Genomic DNA, 18,004 nt, shown 5'->3' on the forward strand with positions numbered 1-18,004 from the left:
ACATGTAATTTTAGATTGTGGGCTTTTTGGTATGTGAGCATGCACTGGTGGTAGGGTTTCTGTATAATGACTTGATAAACCTGTCAGGATTTTACTAGTAATGCATAATAAATGTGGTTATTATAGAAGATATCCCTTTTCCAACAGTGGCTATTGGGTCTTTAGCAGGTTAGGAATGTTAATTCTTCTGTAATTCTCTTTCTCTCTTTTCTCCTCACCTTTTCTCTTCCTCTTCATTGATTAAGAACTTCGGTAGATTGTAGTATCATATCTTTCAGTCTTTGGGTAAGAAAAAGCACTGATGGTTGACATGCGTTTTCCTGTAAGTAGTTATTTTATTTCTATTTTCGATAAAGTTATTTAAACTACTCACATTGTGAATGGTTTAGAATGAAGTTCAATTATTTGATATGTCTCTTAATCCAGTTTGTTGTTATATTACAACACCTCCTCCAAAGCATCAGTGCAAACCTGTACCTCAGCCTTAGGCCACCGCTGTTTTCCAGAGGAAATGCAATGATGTAGGACACTTTTGGAAGCTGCCTATGCTTTCTTCCAAATGTTTCTATTGATGTGGTTGGAGCAATTGGGTAGAAAGCCCCAAGCTTTCATGCCAAAGGCCTTCAATACCACAAGAGCATGCATTTCCTGGAAGCCTCTGCTACAGTAATCTTCTGAAGAGGATTATGCATTTTGAACAGCCAATTAGGTTGTGATTAGGAACAAAACCTCGACCAATCCCAATGACAGAAGGGAAGGAATGCAGGCAAACTGACAGCTGTTCATGGATGAATAAAGCACCATAAATGGTCAAGAAGTTACAAGCAAAGGGAAGAGAATGGGCCTGTAAAGGGAGAGGAAGAAATGATTGGTTTAAAGTCACAGTTTTGAGCTGACAGCAAAACCCTGCTAATCTGGGTCCCAGACCAGAGCATTAAACTCTCCTGCATTCTCTGAAATCACTGGAAAATTGCCTACTTTGCAGGAATTATTTACTACTGGGAGCTATGGAAACACTGTATGTAACACATGACTGCTAATTTTTACCTGGATTTTGCCATTCTGTAAAGGAAGGTGCTTGAAAACTATGGTAACTATGAACAAACAGACCAAGCAAATAGAGCTATGCAAATGTGTGGTTTTTGGTAGCTTTTTGAGTGAATGATATTGAAATGTACAACCCCCCCAAAATTAAGTCCAGAAAGAAGCTCATGCCTTATAAATAAATGTTTTTAATCATTGACATTTAACTTTTAGAACATGTCATACTGTTCAACTCTCAGTTGAGAAAGCTGTAAATTAAATCCCTGTTTCTGTTGTAGTCCTGGTTGACAGAGATGATCCTCTGAAATCTAATTCAAGATACTTTCCTTCTTCTTTCTATGAGTAAATGTAAGCTTGATTACTAATGCAGTCTACAATTGCAAACTTCTATCTCTAAATAAACCCCCACTGGATTTCTGTTCACCTTCTGTCTCACTACATTTCAACTTACATGATTTTACATTACCTGGCACATGTATTGTAAAGTGCCAGGACGAAAGTCTGTTAGCTGAGGTTCTTCAGCCCAGCCTTTCACATCACAAAGAGTGGGACAACACTGAAAGTAGTAAATACTCTCTGTAGTGCTTGTCCATTTTGGAATGTTTTCTAAACAGTGAAGATACAAGTAGGATCATGGGCTTGTCTCCATTTCCTTTTGCCTCTCTGCAGTTAGAAGGGGCTCTCGTTGGGCCACGACCATGTAGACTTCTCAGTGTCATGTTGTAAAAGGAATGCAATCCATTTGGCCTGCTGATTCACTGCATCCTCATCAATATTGTTAATGTGCTGTATATTTGGCCAAAAAGGATTTTTTTTTCTTTTTTTTTTTTTTGCCAGCTTAGGATTTCCATTAACCTGATGTAAGTCAGGAGACTGTGGTAAACTGTCAGTCTTCTTTAGCCACCAAGTGGGATCCATATCTCACCCATTCTGTTGCTATGGGTCAGACAAGACCTAACAGTGTATATAAAAGACAAGCAACTAGATAACCTTTGCATGCTTGTGAAATAGCCATGAGCTGATCATCATTCTGTAGGAATGATTATATTAATAAGATTAATTTGTTATTAATGTGATTAAATTTTGCCAAGCACAAAGAATGCTCTGTTCTTCATAAAACTGGAGTAGCAGACACGAGTTTTGGCATTTGTCATCGCTGTTTGGGTTTTCTCTTTTTCTGTGTAGAACTAAAATAATATATATTGCACATTATCTTACAGCGCAGTCAGGAATACATTTATGTTCTCTTACCAAAAAAATGTACAAGGAAATTTATGTGAAAAGGTGCATGCCAAAAAAAGGCAAAATACAGTTGACAGACTTCTGCACTATGCAGCAGCTACTATTTGAGATATAGATAACTAACAATTTTAATCTTGAATGAAACCCAACTGACTTCTGTTTCATTCCTGGCCAATAAATGAGCTCACAATGTAGACAAGTGTGGTGAACCCAAGGGATTTACGGAGCATCATAAATGCATTTTATTGTGCACTCCAATGCTGTCATCTACAGCTAGCTAACAAATAAGATGGGTTTTTAATATAATCCACCATGTCCCTGCCAGTGCTCCTCGTCTGTTACGTCATCTCGCTTTGGGCCAAGCGTTTGTTTTCCCCAGATGGCCATCGCAGAGCTGCTGACAGCTCTCCTGACTGGGAAGCTGTAGCACAGTGATCTTCCAATTCATTTAGCGCTACTGACAAAGGAAAAGCTGTTGATGTCCCAATGCAAAAGTACTCTATCAGGCATTACATAGTGTCTGTGTTCTCAGCATGTTTGGGGCATGATAAGTCATAGCACATGCTTTTTGACATCTTCCTGCCTTTTGCTGCAGTGTAGGATTTCTCAGAGCTGGAATTCAGGTGGCAGAAAAGATGTAAAAAGCCAAGTGTGATGTCATCAGCAACTGTCAGTGGTCATGGTATCATAAATAATATTTTGTAGACTTGGGTGAAAAATAAATCCTCTTAAAGATGTGCGCTGCAGTTCTTGCTTCAAATTTTGCCCTCCTGAGCAGCCTGAGTTGCGTAGACTTTTGAAAGTGATACCTAGACAAGCTATTAACATCTAGGGAAGTCTTTCTTCTCAGGGTGCATAAAAAAGGCTGTTGTTAGTCAATTATTATATTCCATCCTATCTAATTGTATCCATGGAGTATAGATGGATTAGGAAGTGGCTAAGTGCCCTTATTTGTCTCACCACCTCACTCCCTAGTTAGTCAGATGTGTGGGAAATGCTGAATTCCCACTCCACGTGAGAGGGGCTTGGTAGACTGTAGGACATGATGTAAGATTGCTCTGTCTTGTGCGTGGGATGGCTGGGACAGCAGGAGTTGTGGCTGCCAGGATACACCCTGGGCCTCACCTTCCTGCGGGGGGCAGCTGAAGCAATCTGCTCCCTTTTATGAAAATCAGATGCAGCTGTTGGGCTCCTGGCAGTTTGTTAATGCAGCATTTGCTTCGAGAGACTGGTTGCCTAAACTTCAGCATTTTGCTGCCAATACCTATTTTATAACATAACCGGTTTTTAAAACAACATATAGGAGAAAGTTTTCTTTAGAGTACTACAACCAATTCTAGAAAATTGAAAAATTGCAGGGAAGGCTTTTTTTTTAGTTTTTCAGATACATGAATATATGGGTGGTGATTGTAACTAATTCAAAATTATTCTATTCATCATCTGTTATTGGCAGATTGAGCAGGAGATAACCAAGGCTGTTCAGGTGCTCCACAAAAGGTCAAAGAGTCACTCTGGCACCAGCAGCAAGTGGTCCTCTCCCTGGTAATCTGCCCACCACAGTCATCAGGTAGTTTAAATTGTGTCCGTCAGTGCCTGTAGCAGCTCTGAGTAAGCGCAATTATTTCAACTGTGTTATTTCAAGTGGGATGAATCTCAGTGCCTGAGTTCAAATTGGGTTTAAAACATAAAACAAAAATGTAAAAATCAAGTAACCCTTCCACTTCCTGATTCTTCAGCTTTCAAAATACTCCCAGTTTCTCCAACTCTCCAGTGAATGCTTCCATGGCTGAAACTGAACGATCTTTGAAAGTTACTTTATTTCACTCCAGAAACTGTTGTAGTGGAGCTAGCATAACTTGTAGTTGTCGGGTAAAAGACCTGGTAAACCTATAGTATAGGCAGCAGCCCCAGGCCTTTCTTCCTAATGCTGCTTTTTCCTCTGCCCTTTCAATAGCAGGGGTTTTGTATTAAAAGTTGTCATTCTGGAAGAAAATGGTTAATATGATTGTGGAAGAAAACAAAATAAAATGTGGTATAGTGAACAGAGGACACTGAATTCTTGGATAACAACAGCAAAACCCTTACAGTAGGGTTCAAAAAAAGATTAACAAAAACTTCAATGTCAGTGACAAAGCATGAAATGTAACCTTTCATATCTCTATGTCTGTCTGCATCTGCTAAATACGCCACTTTTTCTGCTGTTTGGTTTTCCACCTGTTCTGTTCTTGTAATTTGTGTGTTGGGACAGTCTCATGTATCTATCACGAGTATTCATCTTAAATTGTCAACATATTCTTGCTTTTCTCTTCAACTGTCTCTTACAGCACAGTCAAGAGAGAATGCTTTGCCAATACTAATTGTATGATATGGGAGCTTCGGCACAGTTACCCAAAGAAAGCCCACAGAACAGCTAAAGACAGGAAATCTGTTAAAAAATAAAAGTAAAATTTTATATATGCATGTATATATATGTGTAAAGGATTGAAAACATCAAGTTCTGAAATGAAAGAGTTCAGCTGAAAACAATTTTTTGCCTTTTTGGTTCCAAACTTGATTTGTGAAAATATATGAGCAAATCACTTGTGCAAACAGAACTGCTTCGTGTTGAACACCCTGTATTATTAGACTGTTTCTCAAAAAGTGTGTTTGTCCCTGAAGTGCATAAGGCAGCCAGGAACCAGTACTCACATTAAGCAATGGAGAGCTCTTTATTCTAGTTGAGGGGATGCTGCAAAAGACCTCAGTAGAAGTTCTTCAGGAAACTAGGAAAAGACATATGTACGTTTTTCCTTATTCTAATGATGTTCCCAATTTAGAATAGCAGCCCATAGTTGGTTATTAATTCCTCACATGACATACAATGCAATGTGGAATCTTAGCCAAGAAAGTGTGGGCTTGAGATGTTACCTTGAAAAGTTGTTACTCATGGGAGATTAAAGATGTTCCTATTCATAGCATACCTTATTAAAAGTGGAATTGTTTTGGAAGCGTAACCCTCTGGGAGCTAAAGGTTAGATTGTTTGTAATGTAAACCCTTTTATTTTACGTGATGGCTTATATAAATGCATTGCATGGAACAGCTGAAATGTTATGCATGGCATTTGTTTTCCAGGATTGGCAGATATTACCTGAAATGTGCAATGTTACATGAACATCATCTTTTGCTCCTAAGTTTTGAATTTTGAAAAGTCTGTTGTTCCTGGGTGGTCACTCTAGAGATAGCTCCAAGCATACAAAATATAAAAAGTATGCATGAAATATGCCAGTATATTAAATTAACATCCTGCAAAAGCTCCCTTTTTAAAATCCAGATGCTTATATTGCTTTTGACAGACTCTAGGCGGTAAAGTTTTAACTTTAAAGAAGGGGCTTTCTGTTTCTGTTTTCAAGTTAAAAATAATGAAAGGAAAACACACTGAAATTCCCACATTATTAAATAAAACATTTAAGTGGCATGGAGCCAATCATTGTCACGCCATGAACAAATGCCTTACGGTAATATGTTCCATAGCTGCTTGCTAAAAACTACCAATTTTAACACATTTGCACATGATTAGACACAATAAAAAGTTACTTATTGAAGTCAGTGCCACAGTAGTGTTACTTAGGCCCAAGGGGATGGAAACCTGAAGGAGAGGAGTGGTGTGAAATGGGTTCCATGCTGTGAAAACACATCGTCAGGAGAGTCCCTCGGTGATGGAGTTGGCTCCCATGGCCAGGAGTTCACAGGGCTGCCCTTGTACCAGGGAGAAGGGCTGGGTGGATGTGTAGGGGGTGGTGATGTGAGTGACTGGCTGAAGAAGCAGCTCCCAAATGTTGTTTCGAAATGCCTCTCATTACCCAGGGACTGGCCCACCAGCAGGGTGCATTTCAAAATGGTTGGGCTGTAATTGCAAGATTCCTGGGCATGTTCCTCTTTCTCTTAATGATCAAGGAAAGAGTTTCAAAGGTCTATATTTGTAGCCTCCAGCTTGTTAGGATGTGTTTATGTCACTGAACCCGATCATCCAGAATGAGACCAATAAGAAACAGGTTTTTCTATTTGTAATGGAAGGAGTTCAGTTCTGTTACTTACACTTTCCTGACTGAAATAGTGGAATACAGTTTTCATAATTTGGAAGTAATTTATTAAAAGTGTAATTCTGCATAAATATTCATTTAGATTTCAAATATTTTTGCTGAAGGAAATAAAACTTAGATGAGGCAATTTCTTTCAGCCTCACATACCACTTCAACTTTGGTTTTATTTTTCTCTTTCAGGGCCTTTGGATTAAGAGGCTGCTGTTATGCTTCAGTTTTTCAGAACGTGTGGCACTTCACATCCTCCACATTCATGTGAGGAGAGTTATCAAAACTGTCCTGAATTAATTAAAAGTAGGTGTAATCTCCACAAACATGTGGGACCCAGGGGGGGCAGGGGGTGAGGGAAAAGAAAAAGATAAATCTGTGGGGGGAAATTCTAAGTATGAGTTAATGGTTACATTAACAGTGATAATTTTTGGTTTGTGGCGTCTGCACATTGGGATTCACGAGGGAATTTCTAGCTTCTTGGGATTTTACACATCTATCAGCTATTGCAAATCTGAGAAGCCCATGAAGAGATTGTATGAGTCTGAGATGTACCTTTGAGGGTTTTGTACCTAAAGTGTAATTTATGCATTGCAACTGGGGATAAACATTTGCTTTCAGAGGAGAACATCCCAAATATTCTCCTCACTCAGAGACTGAGCCAAATCCAGAAGATACCCAGGGGTATGAAACAATTTCATAGTGATGTCCATATGTCCAGAAGGTGATGGGGCTCTCCATCCCAGCTTCCTTCTGCTCCCACTGGCTGTAGTTTTTTCCCTGTCCCTAGTATACACATTTTTCAAAGTAATGAAATCACTGCACCCACCAAGCTCCTGGGGAGCAGAGGGTGTGATGCCTGTGGACTGTGGTAAGAACAAACACAGAGACAGTTGTAGTGCATGTTGCTTGTGCTGTCCAGAAAAGTGAGTCACCCATACACTGCTGTTTGCATGCTCCCCCTCTTCACCAAACATGCTGACAAGCATGTTTCCCCAGTGCTCCTCTGGTGCATAGGATAAGGTACCCCTGTAAATAAAATCTTCTCACTAAGCTCCAGAGTCTGATAGTGAGAGTGCTGTTGCTGATCTCCCTTACTGCATAGGGAGAATTACATGTTCAGCAGCCATGCTCTTCTGGCCCGAGCACATACAACAAAAAATCCCACTACCAATAAAAAGTAAACAGAGCATTAAGTTGAAGAAAGATTAAATAAAACAGCACTTCACAGTGCCTCACAGTTTTCTGTGCTGGGAAAAATACTGCTAGTAAGGCAGGAGATGAGCAGGAAGTCTGTGCTTCATCTCCAAAAAAATGAGTTAAGGACAAGACAGGTCTTCAGTCCTTACACAACTCTTCGCACCCCCTGATTTCCATTGTTTTATTTCCATGTAGGAAAGAGAGTTTTCGGATTCATCTGTTTTTTGGGTGGCAGAGAGGTTGAGAAAACAATGTTTGATGTCAAGCATATGAATAGCAGGTGTTTGCTTTCATGTCACAGGAGCCAGCTTTCATACACAGCACTTGGCTCCCGGTGCCTGTCTCAAGGTGGTAGCAATCCCTGCACCAGAGCCACACCCTGGGTTTCCATAGGTCACCTTGTTTATACCTAGTCGGGAGGGTTTATCCTGAGGCCGTGATGCTGAAGTGGAAAGGAGTGCTTGCTTCCCAAAACTGGGTGTGTGCAAACTCTTTCTCAGCATTTAACCTTCCGCCTTCTTTTACTTTTGTTTTGGTTGGCAGCAGTGAGGAGGGGAATGAGGGGAAATAAACCCAGCTCCTTCCCCTGCTTGCTCAAGCACCAGACTTATTTCATAGTGAGCCACTTAAAATGAAAATATATGTCTTTCCCCACTGCTCCCCTAACTTATTTCTCTCAAAAAATCTTACAAAATAGGACAGCAGTGTGACCATCATCTTACAGGAGGGGAGAGACAGGCAGAGGAAGGAGAATGGCTGCCCTAAAAGCCTGCAAATCTTTCTCTTGTAATGAACCTCTTCAGCTCCTTAGTCTGAGCATGGCAAAGCATAGCCAGGCATGAATTCAGTGCTGCATTTTCTGAAAGCTGCTATGAGACATACCTGGTAAATACCTTCTTTACAGTTATTTCCCAAAGGTAAACGTGGAACATTGAAAACTAGAAAGCTCTCCTGCCACAAAATGTAGCTGTACACAATGCTAGCAGCTGAGGGGCACCTTGAGGAAGTGTCATTAAAAAGAGTTAACCACAAAAGTGATCTTGTGTCTTTTGTGGTGGTGCCAGAAACAGGAGAGAGCCGGGTGTGTTATCCACAGCCCCATTCATCATTTCGGACAAGTGGACAAGGTATCACTTGAAGGTAAAAGATGACGATTTTGGATTTGAGCTGCTTGAAAGGAACAGCTGTGTTTGCATGCAAATGTCTTTCGGATGTCTCTTCTGTGAAGGGAAAACCCATTCCTGCTGAGGCAACTCTTTCCCAGGCTCAGCAGCTGGCAGTGCACTGAACCTCAAGTGCACCCTTTGCACATCTTTGGTAAATGTTCTCCATTGTCTGGACCCTCTAAAGGTGTCCTGCTGGAAAGATCTGTCAGGAGTGTCTGCACTCCATGCTTTTGGTTCCTTGTGCCAGAGGTACAGAGCCAACTTGGTTTAGCAGTAGAAGAAAACAAAGTGTTGTACTCAGACAGACTGAAGGTCAGATTCAAAACAATACTCCAGAAGCAAAACCAGATATGACTTATAGTCCTGGTAAGATTATTAAATGGTTAACAGTCCTCATGCTCAAGCATTTATCTTTTTTTTCTTCTTTTTTTTTTTTATAATTCACCATGGATATATGCAGGCTGTTAGAAGTGTGAGCTAGAACACACTGTAATGCCCACTGGTGAATGCAGCTGCAGGCATGTAGCTGTGGGAGGGATGGACATGAGCCCCTCCTGCTGCTGGCAACTCTCTCAGAGCTCCCTGCTCCTGTCCAGTTTCATGTTTCTGATGTATCAGTGCTGGTTGCTGGTTATCTATTAGTGTGCTACTGCAGCCACCTGTGACTGCCAAGCAAGGAGGTGTCACAAGGCCATGCTGGGATTGTAACACTAAGTTGTGACAGGAATGACAACAACACTGAATTTTTTGGTATATTAAGAAAAGAAAAAAGGAAAATTATCTAAGAGATTACAAGAGCGAGGCATGATCCACTCCGATGAAGCAGCATCGCCCAGGTGCCTAGGGATATTCTAGGGGTTTTTTTCAAATTTGAAACTTGAAGTTGAGCTCCAGCAGGACACAAGGTAAGTTCAGTTTGGACAATGAGCAGAAATGCAGATTATAATGCTATTAATGGCTTTCTGGCTAGAAAATTTGACATGGATATTGATTGAAGAACTTCCACTACCAGTTTCCATCAATATTAACTTTTATGTTAGCATTAAAACTGTAGGAAAGCCTTGTTTGCAGAGGTGGCTCTTAGCCATTTGTGTTGCCTATGAATTTTGAAGGAAGCAAAGAACAAGATGGGGTTATGATGGAGAAACTTCCTTGCAAGCTATAAACTTCGTTGGAAATGAACAAATTAAGCAAGACACAATCGATTTTAAGTAATTTTCCTATCTTGGCCCACTTGTCTCATTTTGGTGTTTATAAGCACAGGGGATAAGGAATCCTCCCAAGACAAATCAGCAAGTTCACCTATGTTCATCATGACATCCAAGAACCAGGTTATTCTTAGTTTTCCATGGATAAGATGGGGAGAAGCATCCTTCTGTTGTCCTTGGATCTTCTGCAAGGAGTAGATATTCTTAGTGAGCATGTGAAGGTTTGATATTTTATTTCACAGGCAGGGTTTTCTCAGAAGAGGTTTAATTTTTCCTCTTTTTATTTCAATTTTAGGGAAAGCTGAAATAGTTGTATATTAACCATTACTGAGTTTGAAGAAAGTCTGAAGTAGACAAAAAAGAGTAAGCGCTGGTCATTTTCTTGTGACAGTCTTCAAAAACTTCTACACACAAAACAGTTGAAGACTCAAATTATTCATGGGGCCTGAATCAACTTGGAATCAAAGATGAATCATGAGCTCAGGAAAATCTCACAGCACTGATTGTTAACTAGAAAGCTGATGTGAAAAACAGCCTTTACCCAGGATTTGCATGTGTGACTGTCATTTAGTTACTGCATGAAAAGTACAGAGACATGCAATCTCAAATCAGTAGGAACAGCTGGAGTCAGACGAAGGTTTCTTTTTAAGTAGCAGTGCATACTTGAGATGGATAGAGGTGACAGTGCCTGGTGACAGAGTTGTGAGGCCTCATTTGCTGCCTTGAATAATATTTGCAGGTTGGAAAGACCATTTGTGTTGTGGTGGAAGAGTGGCTGCCCTGACACTATTTCCAGTGCAGCCAGCAGGCACAACTGCCTTTAAATACCCAGGCTTGTGCCTTTGGTTCAGGAGTACCTCTGATTCAGTAGGCTTAGTGCCTCTCTCTGCATTCAGACCCTTCTGAGCTCAAACTGAAGATGTGAATAGTATTTTCAACCTCATTGTGGCTTTACTGAAATCTTCATCATCTCTTCTGCTGTCCCCCCGCAAAAATTTCAAATGGTAAATTGTGCCTTTATAGACTATCTATTAATCTCTCAGTGAATTGCTATTTCTATAATATTCCACAATTATTACTCCTTAGTTCGTTTTCTTGATCTTAAGGCAGGGCTCAGTGCTCAATAAAGCCAAATTTATTTGAAACATTTGAAGAAGTTCACCTTGATACTCTCCGTCTTTCTCTGACAGCTCATTATAATGAGACCATAGATTATTGTAGTTGCACTTGAAGCCTACATATTTCTTCTTCAGTTTTCCCCAAATGACTGAAGAAACACCAGCTGGTATTAGGTAACTAATCTTGATTCCCGTTTTCTTATTCGTGCTGGGGAGCTGCTCAGTGTGGAAATAATTCATGTTTTTATTAGGATTGTTTGTGAAGTTATAAATCTACAAAGCAGAATGTGTCGGGAAACAAAGCTGCACTTTGTCTGATTGATGTGCTCTGGAGTTTCCTCTTTGACACTGCCTGGCTGTACCCTGGGACCTCTGAGGGCCATCTCATTCCAGATGTGCCCCCTGACCAGCCTCCAGCTCCCTGTTTGGACAAGGCTGAGATGACTCTCCCTCCCTTGTTTCCATGGGAAGGAATCACAAGTGAACAGGCTGAGAGGAAAAGAGCCACTCCATGTTCCAGCTGATCCCTCAGTCCAGGTAATTGGAGCAAGAGCATCACAAAAGGGTTGTCTGCAGCCCAGGGATGGCCAAAATGCTCAAGTGCCTCTTTACTCAAGTCTGTGGGTATTTCCTAGGCTATGATATGGGGACAGCTTACTTGCTGAAAACCACATCAAAACCTGGACTTTTTAAAGGCTTCGGTTCCTGGTGGCTCTCTCTAAGGTTCCACCAGTACTGAGCTCTGAGGAATCATTGTAGGATGTGAGTAATCAAAACTTGTGATCTAGTTATTTTATACTGAAGACTCATAAGAAGAGGCGGATTAAGCAGTGGTGGTTTTGGAAAGCTTGGCTCTGTTTCGGGCAGACCTGCCCTGCTGTAACCAGATACTATCAATCATGCTCCACTTTTCTGGAGGACAAATATGCTTAATCTTAGTGGTTGCTTCAGAAGAAGTTTAAGAAGCTTATTTTTCTCCTGTGTTTTCTGCAATAATATCTGTCTCCTCCCTGCTCTGTGTGCACAAAGCCTGTGATTACTTTGAAAGAGATTGTTGAAAAGAAGGAACTCAAGAGCTCAAGCAGGAAAATACAATATATGAGCTTGATTTCCAAATGCAGCAAAACCCCACAAATCAGCTCTGAGGACAAGTATACCTCTGCCTCCATCTTGCTTGCCTGTGAGGATTGCTCCTGCTTCTTCCTCAGCTGACAATGTCTGGTGTTCAGTAGATCACAAGTCAAGGCCAAGAACTCCTTTACTGTGAAAACCTCCCACCTTCACATCCTGGTTTATTTTCTTTAAAACAGGATGAAGTGGAGAAAAAAAGTGAAAAATGTACTCTCCCATTCAGTTTGTCTTAACAAACTGTTTTGAAAAATCATTTATCTGGAAATGCTTCTGATGTAAACCAATTAGTTTGAATCTTTCTGACTTTCTTTGGTCTCGATTCTCCATTTTTCAAATGATAAATGTTTATACCACAATTGTAGTCTGTTTGAAGAAAAAAAAAAGGGCCATAGGAAACTTCTTTTTTTCCTGCAACTAGAACATTCAAATTTTTCAATCACCTGTTCTGATCTGATATTGATTTCCTTTAGTATTTCTTCTTCCTCCTTAGGGAAATAAATCTGTTTCTGGTATCTATCAGCCATTTTTCCCTTTGATAAAAAGAATTCATATAATTCTTAAGTAATGCTAAATCTTCTGTCAACAAATTAGTCTTGTCACCAGCCATAAGGGGCCTCATGATCTTCTTGGTGACCTCTTGCTTCTATAAAAACTTGAGAAAAAAATCCACGCATAATAACTCCCGGCTATTCCTGTAATGATTCTACTTTCATTTAAAAGTTTTTATGATATTTTGAACCAAATTGCCTATTTTTTCCTCAGAATAAAACTGGAAACTTTAAAAAATATGCTGTTTGTGAGTATGATGGCAGGGGCTTAAGACAGCAAATGAATATATGTGTAAGGTTAATTCAATATGTGGAGGTTAATTCAGTAAAATCAATAATTTAGTGGCTAGAGCGTTCCTTGGAGATAAGTGGGTTGTATGAGAGATGGGATCAAGTTTTCTTTGTCCCATTCCAGATAAGTGCCCAAATCTCTAGATTATATGATCAGTCTATCTTTTTCTAGTCAAAGAATTATTTATCTACTGTTCTTCACCGGTAGAGAGAAATTTGGGTTAATACCTTCCCAAAAGTCATATGCATGCCCCAGCTCTTGGATTATTAGATGTTTTATTCTACATGCTTTGATCAAAAATTAAATGAAGAACTTCCTTTACATGATTAAGAAAAGGTTTCCACACTTTCAAATGCAAAAGGTTTCCATTGAAAAATGCATCTTTTTTCCAGTCTGCCCCATCCCATGACATCACTGTTTTGCTGTTTACATTTACTAGGCTCAGGATTTCAGTTTTATTATTTAAGATCTTGCAAGTTGCTTTACTTGGCTGGAGGCATAGAAACGAAGTAGAGGCTCTGTGACTAAAGCCATAGTCCATCACAGTGCTATAATGTACTAAAGGAATCTTTCCCCTTCTTAGCTTTAATCGTGGTTTTCTTTTTTTTCTCTGATTTCGTATAAACTCAACTGGTACTCTACACACTGTTCAAACTTGGACATATTTAAAACATTACTTTTGCAGATGGTATCTTCCTATCTATTTTTATTTTTTTTTTAACATATTTGTCATTTTTCACCAATGCATTTTTCAAGAAAAAGCACTTTTTGCATCTAGTTAACATTTAACTGGAACTGTCATACCTAATGCCTTAGTAATCTCTAGATGCATTGTATCAGTCTGAAGTTGCTTAAACTCAGCCCTTATGCTGTTTTCAGGCTTTCCAGATTTTCAGTGGTGTGGGTTTTCAGATTTACCTCTTCATCTCCAATATGTGTCCAGCTGATTCTTAAAAACTCTGTCAAAAATTGCTATCATTTCACAAATTTTAAAGGAAAACACAGCTCTATACCATGTGCTCAGAGCTATTGCTTGATTTATTTCTTCCACTTAATATGCCCCAGATTATATCCAGCACTTGAATACTCCCATTTCTACTTAGTTTTCTGTCTCCTTTCAAAACCATATTAGTTTATTGTTGCCTCCTGTGCAGTTCCATCTACCATCTTACTTCTTTTAACTCAGGTTTTGAACCCTGGTAATTGTAACCAGCTGGTAACGTCTCCTGGGGTTCCTGCCTCTGTAAATTTTACTTCCATTTAGCACCTGGACACATTCTCCACCTTGCCTGCTCTGAAGAGCAGAGATTTGAAGGGAGTAGGACAGAGAATAATACTGCACTGTCTCTTGAACTGTAATATTCCATGATCAAAATTAAGTGCAAAGCAATTGTATTGTGTGATCTGTATAGAGTGTCAGACACAGGCAGGAACAAAATTTTGTCGCTTTCTGAAATCACCATGTTGGGAGGTTTAGTTTCTCTGAGTCTTGCCCCAAACAAACAATTGGATTCTGCTGGTACTAGATGAACAGCTTCTCTCTTTTATTGTGTGTTCTCTGTCGGGATTTCCTCTGGTGAAAATCAAACTGGTTTCCACACTGTGGCACTTCTGAAAATTGATAATTTGCTTTAATTTACAAATTTCTGCTGTTTCTGCATCTTTTGCATAGCTGAAAACCATTCTAGGGCACAGAAGTATTGTCAGCATCATATTGACTATACAGTAACAGTCGTATGCCTATCTGTATGTTTTACCTCTTGTGCTTTTTTTAGATCTAGCTACAAGGTTCAACCACATTCTTCCCCTATAAATAAACAAATGGTAGAAAGTAGGAGCCAAAGAGCTGTGAATTTGATTTTTAAAAGTATTTTCCATGTTGATTTAAAGCATGTGCAGTCATATATCCGTCAAGTAACTGGCTAGTAACTGGAAGCACAATTTCAGAGGCTTGTCACCTAAAAAAAAAATCATTGAATTCAGAATCTGTGAACTTAGAATGTGATGCTTCAGATGTATTTCACTGTGTACATTAGTTATAGCTAATAAATGTAAAATATTAATACTATCTAATTTATTTTGTCCATATGGTAAGACTTTAATATTAAACACTTGTCTTTTCCTGCTGTGATAACTGGCTGTGATGTCATAAGCATGAATTATGAGTTGGTCATGCCAGGGAATTTAGACCAGGAATTTAAATTATCTGAAGAAAATTTTCTCATATTTGTCTTTTTTATTCCCCCAGTAGAATATGCCCCATGATCTCTGGCAGCTCAGATAGGAGAGGGAAGCACAACCAGGTACAGGAAATCTGCTGTGGACTGGCCTCTATATAGCAGAAAAAACCAAAAAACAGAGCTTGCCTGTGGATGAAGAAAGCTGCCTGTGCCTAAAACAGGAGTGCAGCGTGGAGAGCCAGGGATACACAGGTAGGGTTTTGCCTTCCACTTCCCTCCAAGGTTCCTGAGCATATGAGAAAACCAAAATGGGCAGTTTTGCCAGTGGGAGGAGAGGCATTTCCAGACTCCCAGTGGGTTTCATATGGGAGAAACTTTACCCAGTGCGGCAGCTCTCACCAAGCAGCTCAGGATTGCTCACAGAGTAGTCACTGTTAGAGGCACAAGAGGGCTGTGGGCTTGTTTTCAAAGGGGTTCAGGTGGCCAGTACTGAAAAGGCAGCACATGCTCAGGTGTAACTCACCTGGATACCATTCTGGAAGAGCCCACTCTGGAGGGTATATATGATTCAGGTGATGCACCAAGAAGATCATCTAGGCATAGGTGTAGTAAAATCTGAGCCATCAAAAGACAGTTTGCTGAATAAAACCCTCTGAGGTGAGCACTCACTCAACACGGAACAGTGTATTTCATTGTTCTAGTCTAGTCTAGAGGGTAATTACATTTTGTAAGGCTAGCATATCAAGAATCACACTGGAGGTCCAATGACAGTGTTTATAGCTGTCAGGTACATGGACTGAAAACGCTGACTGCCATCTCCAGCTCTACCAAGCCACTCGGGCTCTCCAATCAAATCATTATGGTCAAGGAGTGCAGTGATCACAAGCACTTGGCAGATTCCTGTTGGAGAGGGGCATTTTTCCCTTCTTTTCAAGCTGATTAGCCTTAGACCTGTAGCTTGGGTATGGAACTGAGGAACTCAGGTTAACAATTTCTGTCTCATCCACAACAAAAGCCAGCTCTGTGAACATCCTTTCAGAAAAATAATGTTTTGAAACCATATTAATATTTGCACAGAGCAAAAGGAAAGGGTGCAAACATTGTAAAAGGAGTTTATAACTCCTGTGCTGTTGCTTTTTGAAAGGCTGTGCTTGGATTTTGCAGTATTTGCCCTGCTCTTATAATGCAGGGAAAATAATGTAAGAAGAATGCAGCTCTCCAGTGCTCTTTCCTCAACATACACATACACACAGATAGATGTATAAAATAGATGAAACCTTACTTCTTATTAAGGGAAAAGATATTCTTGGCAACTTACATTGGGAGATTACTGGGGGAAAATAGCTCTCTTTAAGAAAAGTAAGGAAAGTAGGTACGGGCAGTGACTTTAAATTAGACATTAAACTAATCCAGGGCTATACTTTAATAAAGGCTAGTGCTGGGAATTCTTATGGATTTTCTAGCTCATTGCTGGGATGACAGAGAAATACAATAAATGTTCTATTACTTACACAAGCTGCTGGTTTTCAGAAAATTAGTCACCAGTGACCTTTCACCCTTTGTCTTGCTGTCTTTCTCGGTAAAAGTACCTGATCAGAATCAAATGCAACCCTGCTGTATGGTGGCATCCCTGCAGGCTGCACGGGGCATCACTGTGAGTATGACTCTTAACATAGCGTAAGATCAGCTTGTTTTTCTCAATGTGTAACTGCAATACTGGGGGGATGGCAGGGGAGAGGGAAAGGACAGAGGAAGAAAATGATCTTTTCATCCTAAGTTGCTCTCTTTCTCTAATTTTTAAGTGTAGAAGAAAAGGAGGCACAGTTCTATGTTTCTTAGTAACAAATTAAGCCCAAACCATAAAACATAACCAATCAAACTGCTCAGAACTAAAATTTGAGAACTGCGATATGATTTGGTGATATCCCCAACCTCACAAATCATAAACATTTGTGTTTCCTTGGTATTTTTTTATTTTCCATGAGTATCAAAACATGATGTTTATATTCTCTACAATAAGGCACAGACTTTTGCAGAGGGGGAGGGGACTATATTACTTGGTGTATACTAGCCCTTTGGTAGAATTATATTGATTAGTTTTCCAGTTAGCAGTGAGACCTCCTTCTGACCCTATTTTCAGGGTCAGTAGATCATAATGCAGAAGCACTAAGAGACTGGCATCCCTCCCCACATTGCTTTTTGAAGAGTGTGCAGATGACAAAATCATCATTTTATAGATATAAAAATATATATATATAATGTGTGTGTTTATATATATATATAAAATCTCTACATGTACAGAAAGAGTGTGGTTGAACTCTGCTCTGAAAATACAGGTATAAGTTATATATGATTCATAATAACATTTTTCTTTGAAAAGGAAATACATCCAGCCTCTACTGTACAATTTTAAAAGTGATTTTTGTTGTAAGCTGTTGGGTTTTTTTGAAATAGAAGAGGAATGCCTCATGACTGAGTACAGTACGGACAGATGTGAAAGAGGAATATACATCTATCTATATTTGAAATGAAACTATTGTTCCGGGATCTTTAGTCTGAGAGCTTTCAGACATGAACTCGGAAGACAAAGAGCTGCAAGCTTGGCCCCATTGCAGGCACTCTGAAGATATCCCATGAGCAATCTGTTGACTTCCATCTTGTATTGTATGTCAACCATACATACCTCTAATTAAACAAGAAATCATTTGTCAAAACTTGCCGCACTTTTCATATCCAACATTTTCCATGGCAGGTGTATAACAGACAAAGAACAAGGACAACATGAAATACCTAAAGAATGCTTTTAG

The 18,004-nt window shown here is 39.7% G+C and overlaps 1 long non-coding RNA gene across 1 annotated transcript in view; it reads left to right on the forward strand.

Moving 5' to 3' along the window:
* Nucleotides 1-18,004, forward strand: part of LOC125325634 — a 208,643-nt gene that overhangs the window by 120,898 nt on the left and 69,741 nt on the right. Inside the window, exons 6-8 of the long non-coding RNA XR_007203450.1 lie at nucleotides 6,547-6,660; nucleotides 15,266-15,449; nucleotides 16,784-16,851. This is a non-coding gene — a long non-coding RNA (uncharacterized LOC125325634). The remainder of the gene's footprint in view (nucleotides 1-6,546; nucleotides 6,661-15,265; nucleotides 15,450-16,783; nucleotides 16,852-18,004) is intronic.

Source organism: Corvus hawaiiensis, chromosome 5, assembly GCF_020740725.1.
Source record: "Corvus hawaiiensis isolate bCorHaw1 chromosome 5, bCorHaw1.pri.cur, whole genome shotgun sequence".
Lineage (NCBI taxonomy): Eukaryota > Metazoa > Chordata > Aves > Passeriformes > Corvidae > Corvus > Corvus hawaiiensis.